General features: G+C 31.2%; 1 protein-coding gene across 7 annotated transcripts in view; it reads right to left on the bottom strand.

The window, feature by feature from the left end:
• The window catches only part of LOC129807452 (octopamine receptor beta-2R), an 81,917-nt gene that overhangs the window by 48,213 nt on the left and 19,503 nt on the right, over positions 1-14,201 (bottom strand). For 2 of the 7 annotated variants that reach the window (XM_055856757.1, XM_055856750.1), the window contains exon 1: positions 3,891-4,046. The exons of 4 other annotated variants lie outside the window; for them this stretch is intronic. The gene's annotated coding sequence lies outside the window, so the exon portion shown is untranslated. Of the gene's footprint in view, positions 1-3,890; positions 4,048-14,201 lie in introns of those variants that run through there. One more of the 7 variants, XM_055856774.1, reaches the window with a different exon arrangement.

The raw sequence follows: 14,201 nt of genomic DNA on the forward strand, positions 1-14,201 counted from the left end.
AGTGAAAGGTGAAAATTTCAAGAGGTCAAAAAATAGAGGAATTTCTATTACTTTCACTGTAAAGTTCGAGCAGTTGAAAAAGAAGAGCGAGTCCACAATGTGTGTCACAAATTGTCATATAATACTGCATTAGTGGAAAGTATGAAGGCAATTTATTCTGTAGTTTGTATGTTTCACAAACATTCACGGTTGGAGTTCATTTGCAATTTTCAGCGAAAAGACATGAGGAAAAATTATTCTAACCCTCAGGGTCAGTCAGTATTATTTTCTCTGTTGTTTTTGCTTTTTTCCGCCCGCAAATGCATCATAATGACTATATTGTCCCAATGTATGTGTGTTAGGTCGGAAATTGACATTTGTGGCATTCTTCAATTTCATGAAATAATTACACGAGAAATCACATTGTTTTCACCAAAGGGTGATATTAAACAAAACTCAATGAGATTGGTATAGCTTTGCACTTCTATGGTAGAAATATATGACAGTTTGAGCTGAAATGCATTTTAGCTGAATGTAAAATTAGGTTTTAGATTAGAGACTGGTATTTTGGAAGATAAATATGCTGGAAATAATTTTAATCTATGTCACATATATAACGTGAAATTCTACGTAATTAACCGTACGTAATATCATTTAGTCTAGTGGATTACGTATTTCAAACTGGGCATATTCATATAAAAATATTTAAAATTTCCTGTTCGAGTTTTGTGGAACTTGCTTTATTTTATCATCAGCTTAAATTTACGTCTTGAATATTTAACATCTGCTTCTTAATAAAAATTAAGTTAATTGCCATGTGCAATGAGAGCATACATCTGAAGAACAATACGTCAGTAGATAATAACATATTGTATATAATAACACTTGGAGCTCTTGGAACATTTGAAAAGACTTTTCCCAACTTTTCCACTTTTCAACCCTCTAACGACTACAAAGAATCGGATGAGCCGATTCTTAAGAAAATACAATATTTTATGTGGTTTGCAATAAAATTGCGAAAAGTGTAGTTAAATAAAAACATATTCTAGTTGTTGAACGGACGAAAAAAACATAATTAAAATATTGTTAAAAGTTTCATATTATGAGAATTAAAGAGATTTTATTTTTCATCGCATTCTGCAACATTCAGTCAGAATTGTATAGTAAATTAGCCAGCAACAAAAATAAAATTTGGTAAGTAGATAATTAAAACAGAAATCAAGATATTTCTTTCAAATGAAATTAATAATTCGTATCCCAATTAACTTGGGACTATTTAACAATTTAAAAAAACCAAAAAATGCATTGAAATCCCATCTGTATGGAGTAGTAAAATCTGGACGCCAATAAAATGTATCGAGCTAAAAACTTCATGAATCGCTATATATATAATATATAATATTCTGATGCTTTAAAGTTTTAACATATAGGCATGAACTTCCCTGAATGTTCCAAATTTAAAAGGATTCGAGCATGAATAAAAAGAAACCAAAAATTATTATTAGGTCAGGTAAAAAGTTTTGAGCCTTTTTCGAAAGATTTCTTCACTGAGAAAAAAGAGGGTGCGATTAACTTTTTTTTCCTCATAACTTTAACACTTTTTAGGTGTAAAAATATATCAACGAAGAAGCTAGGTGTATGAGTCCACACAAATTGTTGAAAAAAAAAAGCCTTTTAAACCGACTTGATTTTCCGAATTCTTTGCTGAAACGGAAACGAAATCGACCCATTTTTGAAATGGATGGTAAATGACAATGAAAAATGGGTTACATACGAAGATAACAGTTGGGAAAAATCGTGGTCTAAGCCTGATGAACCGATCATCAAGCCCGGGTTAACGGACAAAACGGCTTTGCTGTGGGTTGGTTTGGGATTGAAAGGAAATCGTCCACTATGAGCTGCTGCCCTATGACCAAACGCTCAATTCGGACATCTATTGTCAACAATTGACCATATTAAAGCAGGCGATCGACCAAAAGCATCCAAAATTGGACAATAGGAAGGGAGTTGTGTTCCATAACAACGCCAAGCCGCACCTTTAACGACGCTCCAGAAGCTCCGAGAGCTTAGATGGGAGGTTCTATCGCACCCGCGGGATATGGAAACTTCGTATTTTACATTTCGTATTGCGGAATACTTGACCTATTAATTAAAAATTTCAGCCACGACTATTTAGCATTTGACTATTAGGGGAAGGCTTTCAGGCTTCGCACACAATATGGCTTCCAACAGTTCTTGAATATGACCTATTTTTTTTTAACAAATGTATGACTTAAGACTAGATTTTAAAATATGCCACAGATAGCTCAGATAAATTAAAGAATATCGAAAAAATATGAACTTTTCCCCACTGAACACGAAACCACTGTCCATTTTAAGATTTTATGAATAGATTTCCTCAAAAGTATATAGTAATAATAATAATAATAATAATAATGTTGGCACAACATACCATGAAAGAACAAGGCCTTCCCGCAAGGAGATTTCTAAACTTGCATTATTATTTTTTCTTATAGAGGATGAGGTTGTAAGTCCCATGCCCGTGGATTCAAGTGCAGTGAAGCTCACTGGATACCGCAATCCGAACATCTTTAACGCCAGAAAAATTCCCGGTGACCTAAAGGGGATTCGAACCCGGGACACTTGCATTATAGAGCGAGTGCTCTACCACTTGACCTATTGAGTGCCCATACAAATACGAACGGTAATATGTATATGAACGGTTGTAAAAATAAAATACCTATTGTGAAATTTCAATTTTCCTCGAGAATACCTATAATATTGAAGGCACCTTAAAGGCATTCAAAAATCTAAGATAAAAAATCCAAATATTCGAATAAAGGGGTCTTCAGACTAGAGGTTTAGCCCAGTTCCCAAAGCTTTCAAATTTCTAAATAGCAATTTAGCCGTAAATCATAATTTTTTCCATAAAACTTAACCCAATAACCAGTTAGAAAAATTAAGCAATTTAAAGCCTAAAGTCTGAAGCAAATATAATATTTTTAAACTTAAAGATTTATCACAAAACTAAGAGATAATGAAGTACAAATTTAATAATAGGCACAAGCAGAAAAATGTTCGAGAAACTTTTACGTTTTCTTTAGTTTGTCATAGTCATCACTGTATGAGAAACAGAATATAGAAATTATATATCCTGACATTAAAAAGAAGAAAAAAAATAGAGTGATATTCTCTTTAAGGAATGTAAAAAAGGGGCTTAGATTTTAAATTTTTTATAGGACTTAGCTCGTCAGGGTTAAAATGTTTTTCCGTGCCAAAGATTTCCATTTTTCTTTTACCGCTAACGGTTATTATTTCTTAAAAGTTTGCAAAATTCATTTCCTCCCATTTAAATAAGACTGTCTAGCTGACTGTTGAAGAAACATTTTATGTTATTTTAGTCCGAATATCTTAATGTCAAATTTTGATACAATCCAGAGGAAATGTTAATGATTAACTTTTCAGAACCTTCTACATCTCATATTATATCACTTGAGAGACCTTGACAGTATCTCAGTAATTAATAGCAGATTGCAAAGAAAATAAGAAGACATACAATTCAAGTAGGGAATTAATGATAAATCACATAGAAAAGCAATGATTTTATATCTGCTGAGAATGGTGGTACAAATCTTACAAGCAATCTTGGCGTAAGAAATTCTATTAAAATTACTTCAACATCGGAATATTATAGAGAATAGCTTCCTCTCATTGTTTCCCATTCATTTTCAATAGCCCAATATAGAGTGTGAAATGTATTGTTATCATCGTGACGATCGTACAATATGGTGAGATTACATGGAAAATATCATTCTGCTTTTCTACTTAAAATCTCTATTTACACTTTATGTTTAGACACGTCAGTTGGGCAAAAAACACTGTAAACTTATTCTCTATTTATTATTATTTACATTTTTTTCCACGAGTCTCTCAACACACACTAAATTCTTAAGCAAATATGGTTAAAACAATTTAAAAATATTAGTTTTTTCTAGATCCAAGGGAGAGCCTAATGCTGTGACATTTTTGGTCACGTTTGTTTTGACTTCACTATTCGCACGACAACTGAGAAGGGGAATAGCAATTTGGATTTGGATAGTAGGGGGAGGCTTTGATCGTTCGCACATACGCTACCTTCAGACACTTCATATTTCTCCCATATTCCTTTATGAATCTCACATACGGCTATATATTGTAATAGCTAACCTTAAATCCCATCTTTCCTGAAAAAATTGAGAGTCTAATCCTTTTTTCCTAGTTTCAGGAAACAAAAAATAAAAACAGGTCCAAAACTGTAATTTTGCTGTGCAATATTTCATACGATTGTGCAGAATTAATATCACTTTTCTGAAAAACTACTATCACAAAGGGTAGAAGGGTTATTAGGAATCAGATTTATGTAAAAATCTTTTAGGCTGAACAGGCACTTTTTGTGGGTGGAACAAAATTCACAAACTTGACTCAGATTCATCGATCGCACATAGAAGACTGCTTCTTTCAGATATTTTCCAGGAAACTTCATTTTAGATACGATCCCTCATATTCACATCTATTGTAATCTACCGATTTGATCCACCACTAAAAAGGAAAACTTAAAAATCGTAAAGTTGATAAACAAGAAGTAATTTGACTCAAATAGGCTGCAGTTGAGTAATTATTAAGCAATTTTGCATTTCTTTGATATAAAAATATTTTTCAAGCTTGCACAAACTGAATGTGCAATGAAAGAATCACATCTGCAATAAGCTCATTCAGTTTACAACTGGTTTTTTGACAATCTTTGACATAACCTCACTATTGTGTTGTTTTGCATGACAAAGAAAAGAAATTGTCCGTGAGAAGCTGTTTTGTGAAAATTTTAGCTTGTTCACCTGCTGAAGCTCAATATCTGTGCTAAATCCCGATTCCTGCAGCTGCAGGAACAGAGAAATCTTCGATGATGCGCATTCAAACGTTTTTGTGCATATCCGGCTCCGTGGAGGAATGGTGGAATCTTGTGTGGTCTTCTCGCTTGCAGAGTTTTAGTCAATTTTTAGCTTTAAAAACTTATTGATTCGTGTAAATTTGGTGATATTTGGACTTTTTAAGAAAGTATTCATCAGATTTAACCGTTTCCGGAGTGAAATTCTCGTAGAACCAATCAAAAAAATGGTTTTTAATGTCAATAAAACATCTCTCAGAAAAGTTCCAAAAAAGTGATATTAAAATGTTTTATTCTATATAAAAATGGTTTAATCAAGTAGATTAGAGTTCCCTTTAAACAATGATGTGCAACTTTTAGTGTCCGGTGCAAAATTTACGGTGAAAATGGGGTGTTCAATGATGGCGTGAATCGTGTGCGATAATAGAAACTTGATTCATCTATCGGATAAATCGCCATTAAATTTTCATTTTCCTCTGGAGGAAAATCTGAGGATTTCCTGGAATTTTGTTTGGTGGGATTATAAACCTTATAAGTAAGACATTTTTTTGGCATAGTTGGAGAATCCATACAGTTTGCATGGTAGTCAGAAAAAATCACTGAACTTGAACATCATTTTTGTATGCGAAAGTTCAAAGCCTCCCCCTAGCTGGGAAGAATCATTTTTATGGCCAATTGAATTTTTTGTATGACGGTGGAATTTTTGTTAAAGCTGCTCCTCTTTTTATTTCAATCGGAGTCAGAAATTAAAATGAAAAATTTATTTCTTTTTTTCATCGCACCACAAAAACTGTTTTCTTTTCAAAATGCTGCAATAAAAAAATCATAATCTCCACCGTTTAGTGTTGTTGAAAATAAATCTGGCAATTAAAGAGAAGAGTTTCATATTGACCTTTGAGATACAACAGTGGCAAGATCCAGCTCCTTTTTTTCTTCTTGCTTGCTCACAAATTCAATCTGATATATATAAAAGCTAACTTGCCATAACGTGCACAGAAATATGTTGGAAATATTCTATTATTATCGCCATTGATCACAAGAGAAGATGAAGAACTTGACGAGATTAAGAAGTATGGCGAAAAAAATCACGAAATAGACGCAGAAGTAGCTAATTTTAAACTGAAAGCACACTAAAATAGAATTAGATTTTCCTTTTTTACTCTCACTTATGTAATTCAGAAAATAGAGACATTTCTCAAAAGAGAACAACATTATATCGTAAATAATAATGCTATCAATGTCTGCAGATTCAACATTGGTCATAATATTGAAAATTGATTGGTTTTAGCGATATTTCGGTTGGGATTTTTATTGAATGTCATTTATTTTCAAACATTTTGCATTATTATTGACAATAATGTCTTTCTTTCAAGCAATATACTATCATACTTAATTTCAGGGAACAAAAAGTTTGATTGTAGATATGATGATATAAGGGCATCTTCATAGACAAGAAAAAGTACTAAATGAGCGTTTTTGGTGTACCTAATAAAATTTTTAATGGAACAACAATTTAAGATTCATTTTTACTATCAATAAAAAAACAAATTAGGTTAAACGAAGCCTAGAACGACAGTATTCCTAAAGCAAAAACATTATATTTAAACCTAAAAATTTCGTATGCTTAGATATCACAAACATACTGCAAAATAGCTTAACCTCCACCCTTACTTCCCATTCCGACTGTTTATCGATTTACCGCGATATCTTTTTACCATATATTTCCATCAGAATAGAAGAAGATTTTGAGAGCATAAGTCAGTCTTCGGGAAATCTTGAAATATTTTTCAATTCTTCGTGGGAAAACTTTCTTTTCATCACCAACAAAAGCAATAAATTCTTCAAGTTGTCAAATCAAGCATTTACATTCTGTCACTGCAGAGGAGTATTTCGTATGGTAAGTTCTAAGACGACTGTCAGGCAACATAATCCCCAAACAGTTGAAACACCATCACAACATTTTCTTACACGTGCCAAGATGAAGATGAAGATTAAATTTGAAATTGTTTCTCCAGCCTTACAGCTCGAACAGCAATTAAAATGACAGCATCAAGTGGAAAAATATATTTTCGACTTATTTACGTAATGAAATAACAAAATAAAAAAATATATACTAACTGAGAGAGTAGCAAGACGGAAAAAAATTTTCTTCCTAGAGGAATTCTAGATGCAAATGTTGGGGAATTTTGATTGGACTAAAATAGGAAATTCTTCTAGATAAAAATATAATAGGGTCAGATACCTACTATTTGGCTATTTTAAGGGGTTACGTAGGTCACGAAGATTAAAAAACGAACATTCTTTTTAAATAAATAATTTTTTAAACACAATCAAATATTTATAAAATTTAAGCAATTAAGCTCTACCTATTAGCAGATGTGTTAAAACTGTACTTGAGCGAATAATTAAAAAAAAAGGAAATTTGTAGTTTTGGAACAATTTTATTCAAAAAATCACACCACGTTCGTCTTGTAAAATAAGATGTTTTTAAGAAACCAAAAAAAAAACCTTCAAGTATAAGTCCAACTCATCTGCTAATAGGAAATATTTTATTTTTTTAAAGATTATATATATATATATATTCTGAATTTTAAGTAATCGTGATTAACACAATTTTTTTTACAAAAAAGGTTTTCGAAAATCCTGCGAGAACGACTGAATTTTTAAAATGAATATTTCACAAAATATAGTTTAAATATTAAACTTTTATTTGATCTAAATAAATAGAGATAAAAAATGTTATTTTTTAGTCTTTGTGAGCCACGTAACTTCTTAAAAAATAACTCAAACCTGTTAATCACATTCATATTCGAAGACATACAGACAATAAAAAAAATTGATTAAGAAATAAAGAAAGCTCAACGGTTGATTTAACGGCATTTTTATATAAGTAAAACCTTCTGATAACAGCTTGATTCGAGCTATCTCAAGAAAGCATGATATTGGAGAAAAAGAAGACAGATGGAGAAAAATAAAAATCATCTTAATGATTCTTGAATTGATCTATAGGGGGCATTCGAAAATCCTAAGCTCTTGTGTCGGCCGGATGAATCAAACACACGACATACGAGCAGTATGACGTCAGTTACTATAATACTATATTACTGTAAGAAATACGTTATTCAAGGGATTAAGTTCTACGACTAGTGAAAATTTGGCAGTCATCTGATGTTCTGGTGACGAAATTAATTTTTTTGAAGAAAACAATTACGTTGGTAGCGTAGGAATTTGCCAATTTCAAATTCATTGTCATTTTGATATAGAATAGTATGGAATGAAGCTATCAATATACAGTTCTCTCAGATAAAACGAATTTCTTCTCGGTTCAAGCTCTAGTTCAAGCAGTAAAAATAATTTCAGTAAAATATACAGGTAATAAAATAAACAAATAATACTAACCAATATGTTAAAATCAATTCACAAAAACAATTCTTAGTAAATTTTATTTAACTCGTCAAACTCAACAGAGAGAGATCAATGTATCTCTCGATTTTTAATTATATATATAGTTGGGGTCCCGGTCAAAATTCCGGCTCCTTACTCCCGAAAGACTCGTATTTTTTTTTAGAATTTTGGAAATTTGAAGTTTAGAGTTTGTTGGCGTGACGCTATTTTTCCGTCTGATCTGTGCGGCTGTCGCCAGTTCAAGAGCCCAAACGGTTAGAGATAGAGACTTATGACTTTCGAGGGACCCCAATAAGTCGACCCAAGAATCTCTAGCATGTCTCTCATTTTACCCCTACCCGTCCTATTCCCCTCTGGAACCATGATTTTTGGGATTTCTTAAAAGCGTATCGTACGATTTTTTTAGTTTTAAATAGGGCTCGTTGAAAATATCTTGGAGTTCCTGAAAAGCCTAAACCAATTAAAATCGGTAATGAACCGGTTCAGAACCTATTGGTTATAAACCGGTTTATAACATACTAATTAGGTATTTTGGGCAATGTTTTGAGTTATTTATGAATAGGTTTAAATCGTTAAGAACCGAAAAACGGTAAATGATGAGAAAATACTTTTGAGGTATAGCATCTAAATAGGTAGATACTTTTGAGGTATAGCAAAGCCTTGGACGCTTTGAATCTAATGAAAAACAAAGCTAAAAAATATCTACGTTTTACATTTCTTCCTTACACCAGGGGCCCATCAAACCTAATAAAAAGTGAAGATATTTTTCACTTTTCCTTGTAAAAATTTTGCAGCTATTACACCGCGACTTAAACAAATTTCCTCGTAGTTCTTGTATTATTTCGGCGAGCATTATGAAATATGTATTTTTAGATAGCTTTAAATGCACAATTTCGAAATATATCAGACTGATAAGTCAATCCTCTTCAGGAAAAAACTTGCCAATAGTCTTCAGTGCTTCTATGCAAAAACGTATGGAAAAATGAAATGTCGAGAGGCCCCTGCTTACACATTATTTTCATGTATGGGCATCCAATCTATATGTCAGGGGAAATTTAATTTTTTTCCCTTTTGATTTCTAGTTTTTAATGGAATATGGCAGCACTATAAGACATAAAAAAAAGAAAGTAATACAGGGCCAAACAGGGGACGTTTCACCCTAGGCTTTCTTTCCAAACAGAAAATTGCAATTTATCTCTATCTCTTATCGTGATAATTTATATCTCGACATTGCAATGAAAGTGATAAAACAATCTGGATTTCAGATGAAATCTATAACAAGATATGTAAGTGGGTGGTCTTGGATTTGATCATAAACTTTAATCTTAATCCTTGTAATTTCGAGAACATACATTTATTAATTGACCCACTCATCTTTTGGGGTATTACGAAATGTGTACAGAGTAGCATTTCGCAAATGTCATAAAAATCATAATAATTTCGTGGAGATTTATAATCATTATATATAACTGATGAAGAAAGCCCCAGCAAAGCATATTATACAATTTATATGATATCCCCACAATTCATCACTATGATATCTGTATTACGAGCTATATATAAATATAAATGATACGCATTCGCGTCTGTAGCTCACGGTCCTCTCCTTACTCCCATTGGAATAAGAAAACGCGTGAAAATGGAAATAAGATTTATCTATATATATTTATACACATAAGATGTTAAAGTGGTGCTACTATTTGAAATCTTTCTCAATTTTTTTTTTTTTACTTTTACACTCCACTATAAATATAGAGCTTTTTGGGATATATCGTATATATTTTAGGCAAATTACATTAAAGTAGGTGGTAGTGACAAAATATTTCTGAATATTTATCCTCAATACAGGCGCGTCCAAATAAAAGTGCTAAATTACAGTAAATGTGAAGATTTTGAAGGAAAATCTCTTTAAATTATGAGATCTGGCAGCTTATGTTGCTTCAAGCGTATACCATGCAAAATCAGCATTTATGGTGAGCTTTTAAAAATGTGCTAAAATCTCTTTCTATCGCGAAAGATTTGCACAGATAAATAATTGAATCAGGCATTGTGGAAAATAAATTTATTTTGCATTTGAGCCAAAGTAGGAGTGTGGGATGAAGCATTCAAGTGGCAAATCCAAAATATCCTTAATTGCACAATGTGCTTGAGCACGTCTTTGTTACATATAATGTTTAGAGTCTGAAATACATTTTCAAAGTTATTTAGTAGCAGGTTTCTCAAGTGGTTCCCAATTTACGTGACAAACAAGTTAGAGAAACTTATTTAAAATACTGCGACAAGTGCGAATCTCTTTAAAGATTTCAGCAGACACAAAATATCCTTCTGTGACAGAAAGGTAGATAACCCTAAATTTGATTTAGTAACTGACAGAAAGAGGAAAAACGTTTCAGCTTTGCAGAATACTCGAAAGCACAAGATAGAGCTCTTTATTGATTATATTTTGGCATTATTTACAGTTTATAATGGTATATTATTAATTTAAAAAGACTTTATTATTTATTACTAAATAATAAAATTAACAATTACTGGAAAACTATTTCAGAATATGTGTATTTTAGGATGTTTCAGTCTTTTACATTGAAACAATTTTTTCTCATTTGTGTGACAATTTTAAAATATTTTACATAGAAAAAAATTGTCTTTGAAATGTTCGCCTAGATCTATATTATTCCCAAAACAATGCGAAAATATTATAAAAGATACCATTAAAACCATTTTCGAAATATCCTAAAATATATGATTTTGAAGGAAAAAAAGAAATTAATGAAAGAAAAGAAAAGGCCGTTCGAGGTACTACCAACTTATGGCAGGATAGCAGAAGACTGAAAGTTGGTATCACACACCGTTTGTCCTCTATTCCAACAACAAGACGTCGAACAAATAAAAAGCTAGAGAAATATAAATAATTTGTGGGTATTTCATCGATTAACATCGATGAAACCGAATTGGATTTTTCAAAATTTTTCAATTAAATCTAAATTTAATCAATTCAGGTGAGAAATGAGCTTTCAAGAAGTATAATTTTGACCCTGATAACACAAAATTTTGAATTTTTCCGTCATAGGTATGTAGAAAATATACAAATATCCTAGTCAAGTTCCCAAACATTTCGGAAAATAAAAGAAATCTTTAGAACCATTTTCTGGGATACCCAACAAAATATAATTTTGGTGATGTAGGACAGGAGTGGCAGTAAAAAGAAAATATATCGTTAGAAAGATCAAAGATTGTGTGTTTTTAAAAAAGGGTGTCTTCAAAACCTGAAGTTGATATCTCTTCTCGTTTTCAACCTAGCTCAATAACAATATAAATTTTTTTTCGATCAATAAAATCATTGAAGTATATAAAATCAATTATTCAATTGTTATTAAAATCAATAATAGGTCTGTTATAATTGTTTGCAGAATCAAATATTGACGTTAAACAATAAATTGAACAATAATATCACACGATAGTAGTGTTTATTAAGTGACATGTTGTTTGATAACAAAGAAAGATAAGACAAATTTTAACTAATTAATATTTCATTCTTTGAGTTGACACAAATGCACATTGAAATTGACAAGCTTATACTAAGTTATCAGCCTCACACAAAATCCAAGTGAATTCTCAGAAATATGAAACGTCACAAAACCACGCGCACAATCACTCATGAGAATAAAGTGATAAGAAAGGAAACAATGGGGACACGTATAGGCAACCTACGCGAAGAAAACTGAGGTAGTAAGGGCCAAAGAGGATCAAATCGATCGGAAAGGTTAAAGCAGGAAGTTATACATATATATTTATCAAGAATTTCCATGAAAAAGAAATTCAATAGGGTTAATCTTTCTTTCCTAAGTTCATTTGTAATCAAATACTTAATTTTCCTATTTAGCGATAACTAAAAATTGGTAGATTATTCTTATTAAAATAAATATCTCCATGAAAGAAAATTTACTGGGTTATTTAATTTAAAAAAATACTGAAGTTGTCCAATTTGTTCATTCTAACTTAGAGAGATAAACTCCTTCTGGATACATTAGGAATGTTTTATCCTTTCAGGATGAAAAAATATAAATTTGTTTAGCAAAACTTTTTAGAGCGATAATGCATTTTACAGTCTAACATAACAATTTTATATTCTTAATGAAAATGCATTGAAAATTTATTTTTATAAAATCTGTTTCATATGAAGTTTCTTTTCTATGAATACAGGATCATTGCAAGAACAAGAAGGAGACCTTTCATTTGTATTATGTATTTATTTTACATCGTGAATGAGACATTCTCCATCCCATAAATTTACATCTACTGATGCTTAAAGTTGTTAATCATCCTCCAAAGCAAAATGATGGAAAAGCTTCTTAACAGGTTGTTTAAATCATAATACCAAACAATATCATACACATATACATAATACTCGAAAATTTTGAGTAGGGGAGACTGGGCCAAAACTTGTCAAAACGCATATTTAATTTTTTCACGAGCTCTGAGAACGCTCTTAAACTTTCTATAATGAGCATATTCTTATAGAAAACTTACTGCTCTTGCAGAAGATTATTTTCCTCTATCTCGAAAGAAATGTGATTTTCGGATCATTCTATAAAAGTCGATTTTGTGAAGATTCTCAAAATTGCTATGGCAAATTTTGTTAGTCTTCGGATAATTTGTGACGTTTTACTCTCGCAAACGGTTAAAATATAAAATAGACATATTTCTATAGGAAATTTAATCCTGTACAACTTTGTCGAAGATACTTTTTCTCTATCTTAACGAGAAATGTGCTTAAATTGAGCTAATCCGTACTGATATTTTCTGTAAGCGCAATATTCCAAAAATAGGGCTCAAAACTTCATTATTTTTTATTTTACATAATTCTTCCTCGAATCCCTTGAAATTTTGTAAGTTTAAGAAGGTTCATGAAGGCTATCTATAATAAAAATTTCAATCCTCAGTCTCTTTTATTTTAGAAAATAATTAATATTGAAATTTTCGTTTTGACAAATTTTGCCCCAGTCTCCCCTACTCGCATGTTTTTGTAAATAACAGGAAATTTCTAGAAATATACATATCTTACATGTCCATATGACCAGGATAAATTAACCGGATAAATGTCTTCAAATTAATAAATTTTATCAATCTTTCTGGTACAGATAATTTATCTGCTCCACAGTAAAAAGAACTATCTTATATGGGAAGGCAGATTTCTAAGAAGCGTATTTCTCGATTTTTAAAAGCTTATAAAACGTTGAAACTTGAATGGAAAGTTTAAATTTAATCAGCAATATTCACTTACAATGTTTGTTTAACAAATTTCACTAAATAGCGAAAGGTAAATAGAAATTGCACTATATCCATACTGTTTTTTCCCTAGGGGAGAATATAGGGGAAGGCCTTGCCAGTTTCGTAATGTTACAGTTAAGTAAAAGTTTTTAAATATATATAATCCATAATCATATATTCTATTCTAATAGATAGATCAATACCTCACATTTCCTAACAAAGGGAGCCTAGGCCATTTTCCCAAAGTTTCGAAAACAAAAATAAAAAATGGGCCTAAAATTACAAATTTAATGTGTAATATTTTGCGTATTTTTCACATTTTAAGTGTCTTTTCAAAAAACACAACTAAATTATAAATTATTACAAAATATATAGGGTTTTTAAAGGTTAATATTTACTGTGTAAATCTTTTGCGTAGAAGAATCGTTATTATAAGTAGAAGAAAATTCACAAAGTTTACCTCCTTGGAAGCTCAATAAAATTGAACTTTTACAGCTTCGTAAAAACATTAGTCAAAATGTATTGATCACTGAATTTCGGAATTTTTCACAGTTTTAGGTCACACGCGTCACACCGGTACACTCTGGAATATTTGACCCATCTAGAGATTCCATTGAATAAGTTTACA

The sequence above is a fragment of the Phlebotomus papatasi genome, chromosome 1, assembly GCF_024763615.1.
Source record: "Phlebotomus papatasi isolate M1 chromosome 1, Ppap_2.1, whole genome shotgun sequence".
Taxonomy (NCBI): domain Eukaryota; kingdom Metazoa; phylum Arthropoda; class Insecta; order Diptera; family Psychodidae; genus Phlebotomus; species Phlebotomus papatasi.